The sequence below is a fragment of the Microtus ochrogaster genome, linkage group LG4 (assembly GCF_000317375.1).
Source record: "Microtus ochrogaster isolate Prairie Vole_2 linkage group LG4, MicOch1.0, whole genome shotgun sequence".
NCBI classification, from domain to species: Eukaryota; Metazoa; Chordata; class Mammalia; order Rodentia; family Cricetidae; genus Microtus; species Microtus ochrogaster.
The window spans coordinates 55,467,199-55,471,001 of NC_022030.1; positions in this window are offsets into that span (position 1 = coordinate 55,467,199).

Consider the following 3,803-nt stretch of genomic DNA (forward strand, 5'->3'; position numbering starts at 1 on the left):
ATGAGTTAAAAGATACTGCATAAATGTCAAGTTATTCTAAATGAGAGCAAGGCCAAGAATTTAAGGCCCTTTTTCCTCCACAACACTAAGTGGACAACTTAATAAATTCATATCTGCTTGTTGGATATTAAAGAGTAATTTCTCATCCTGATCCAGTTGCCTGGAAACCCCTGCCTCCGTTCACCTTTTTGAGTGGAAGAGACCGGCGTGCTCTTTTAAATTGCAGGTATGAGTTGGGAAGGTGGAGGCATAAATCATTGTCTTTCGTTAATCTCACGGGCGAAAGCAGTTCATCAGTCATTAATTTTTCTCCCTTCCACACTGACTTGGGACGTGTCTAGACTAGACAGAGTCGGGGAGGGGAGGGACTGGGGGACACCTGTTTGGCCTCTGTGTTTTCACCTGGAACATATGACAAGGACGATTTGATTATCCCTAAAATCCTGAGATCCACTGACCTCTGCCATGGTCTGAATGTACACACACACACACATACACACACACACACACACCTACACACATTCATACGCTAAAACGTAACCACTCTTATTTAGAGTTGGAAGGTCTTTAGAGGTGGTTAAGGGACAATTCCCACAAGTACTCCTCTGACCTCCGCACAGACATCATGACACACTCATACACACATACAAACATAGTTACATACATACATATATACATACCTGTAACCTTAATAGTTTTTAAAGTTTCTTCTTAGATGTAGAGAACAATATTATTCTCTACCAGAGATTACCAGAGCTTGAAGAGGAGGATGGGAAAAGGCTAGACAACGCACACCAAAATAAATGAGAAAGAAGAAGTTCTAGTGTTCCATAGCAGGGAGCAAATCTAGTTTATAACTGAAGATAGTTTATAAGTTGTTGCATATTTTCAAACAGCCAGAAGATCAGATTTTAAATGTTCTCAACACAAATAAATATTAAATGTTTGAGGCCATAGAAATACTGATTGCCCTGACTTGGTCTTTACACACACATAAATGTATACAAATACCACACTCTTCTGGTCAGGTTTTTTGGTTTGGTTTTGTTTTGTCAACTTAACACAAGCTAGGGTCATCTAAAAGGAAACCTTGTTTGAAAAATGTCTCTACCAAATTGACTTGTAGGCCAGCCTGTGGGGCATTTTCTTGATGAATAATTGATGTGGAAGAACTCAGGCCACTGTGGGCAGTACCATCCCTGGGCAGGTAGTCCCAGCTGAGCAAGCCGTGGGGAGCAGGTCAGTAAACGGTATTCATCAACTCATTGGTTCGGTTCCTGCCTCTAATCCTTGCCGCGATGTCCCTCGATAATGGTCTCTAATCTGTGAGGTGAAATAAACCTTTTCCTCCGCAAATTGGCTTTGGTCAGTGTTTTATCACAGCAATGGGAACCTAACTAAGAAACACAATATAATCCATAAGTCTTGATAATTTAAAATAGAAAGAGAGAGGGGAGAGGTTACTGCTCATTCACTCTTCCCTCTGATCTCAGATTTTTCAACCTCCAAAACTGTAAGAAATAGATATCTGTTGTTTATTAATTACTCAGTCTAAGGCATTTTGTTATAGCAGCCTGAATGGGCTAGGACCACACACACACACACACACACACACACACACACACACACACGCAATCAGAGAGCAAGCTGACCTTGTGCGTGTGCCTGGCCCAATAGAGTTCGGCACCTTTCCCATCTCTCTTGGGCATTCTCATCTGAACCTCTTTGTTCTGTCAGGCAGCTATTGAGAGCTTTTCACTCATTTACCAGGTAGATCTTTTTGAAGTTCTCATTTAAAATGATTTGATATTCAAGCAGCAGTGTGTGTGGTTGAAAGTCATGAAATTATTCATCAGAAAAGCCCTCTCTCTTTCTCTCAGATAGCAAGTGAAGTGTGCAGCGGTTCCCCCGAGCAATGCTTGCTGCCTGGAAAGCCCTTTTTTTGCAGCGATGTTTTGCCACCATCGCTAAATTGAGTTATTCCGACAGCCTTTGATGCACTGTGCCTCTTCCTCCCTCCTAAGCATAGATATGAAGGCTGAACGGCAACATAATTTAATTCTTCAAGATGTGCTTTTTAATCACCAGGGTGGTGGTTCTTGTGGGGTCCAGAAAGTTGACCCCATTTTGTCAAGTAGAAATTGACTTAGGTCAAATCATTCTTGGAATTTGAATTAGGTCTTTTTCTCTTCATCAGCTTTAACTTCAAGCTTCATTTTCCAGCAGCTTGGAACATCTGTGCTGCCTCTGAATCCCAGACGATTTGAGGAAACCAAATGTGGACAGCGGAGCTATTCACAACTTGGCTGGGTTCTATTAGCAGAATTCTTCATTATGTTCTGAATTGGTGTCTGCCGAGGTACAATTTTGTTAGGTGTCTGAATTCTCTTTGCAAAAGGAAAATGAGACAATTACCAGGGACTTGGGATGTAATCAAAATGGCACAGCCATTTTGCTGTTGAATAAGAAATCTTCCTGCAAACACTATAGCATGTTATTTCAGGGAGGCAAAAACATTTAGCATGAGGGGAATCGATTAAAAACAGTCATGGGGAAGGTAAAAGACTTTCTCGATTAAATATGCACCAACAACATTATTGTCTGATTATTTATTCAATGAGCAAGGAACAAATTACCAATTGCTTGCATCTAGTGCCAACAAAGCATCCCACTAGTGCCACCAAAGTGTTTCTCCAGACAGAAATTGATCCTCTAATAAGCAAGAATTGCAGAGAGCCCACCTTGTAAGAATGACCCGGAAGCAAATCAAGGATCTAGAAGAAATCAGGCCATCTCTACTGCTTCTCAGACAGGACCAGCCCAGAGCTTACACAAACTATACTGGGGGTGGGGGTCCCAGCAGGAGCCCAATAGGGAATATTCTAGACGTCCACAGAGCCAATCTCTGTGGCCTCGTGACTCTGGGCAGTTCTGCTCAGAGTTTGTGACAGAAGCTCCTCCAGGCAGGATGGTCCATTTACCACTTCCCATCATTTGTGTCCCGTTTTTAAAAGCATTGCCTTCTTCATTTCCCATTTATCACGACTATTCTCTTAATATTATCAGATCATCTAACATTGTATATAGCATTGCTTTCAAAGAAAAGGACTTCCTGTCACTGTTATAAAGTGAAATCCACTTTCTCTGGCCTATGAATGTGAGATTCAAAGTCACCATAAAGATAAATACAATGCCAGGCATGGTGGTGCATGCCTTTAATCCCAGTACTCAGGAGGCAGATGAGATGATCTATCAGAGCTCAAGAGCAACCAGGTCTACATAGCAAGTTCCAGAACAGCTAGAGCTATATAATAGAGGACCCCGTCTCAAAATTAGATAGATAGATAGATAGATAGATAGATAGATAGATAGATAGATAGATAGATATTAAAATAAATAGATAAAAATTAAAAACAACATAACATTCTAGCTATCTCAAAACTTGACTCCAGGCTGGAGAGGTAATAGCACATAGTTAATAGCATATAGGATCTAAGTTCTATTCCTGGCGTCCTATACCACATCCAACTCATCAGTCTCTGGTCAAGAGCAGCCTAACAAAAGGCAGTGTCCTAGATCAAGCTCACAGCTAAGGGTAAGTCTAAAGTCAGGCAGGTGGGACCCTACAGTCTCAGCACTCAAGAGGCTGAGATAGACAATGGCTTGAGCTGAAGAGTTCAAGGCCCCCCTGAGAAACATAATGAAAGCCATATCTAAATAAAAAATAAAATAAACATAGAGACAGGACTAGGACTCCCTGCACCACGACCTTGACACAACAGGCCCTGGTGTCAAGGTCAATC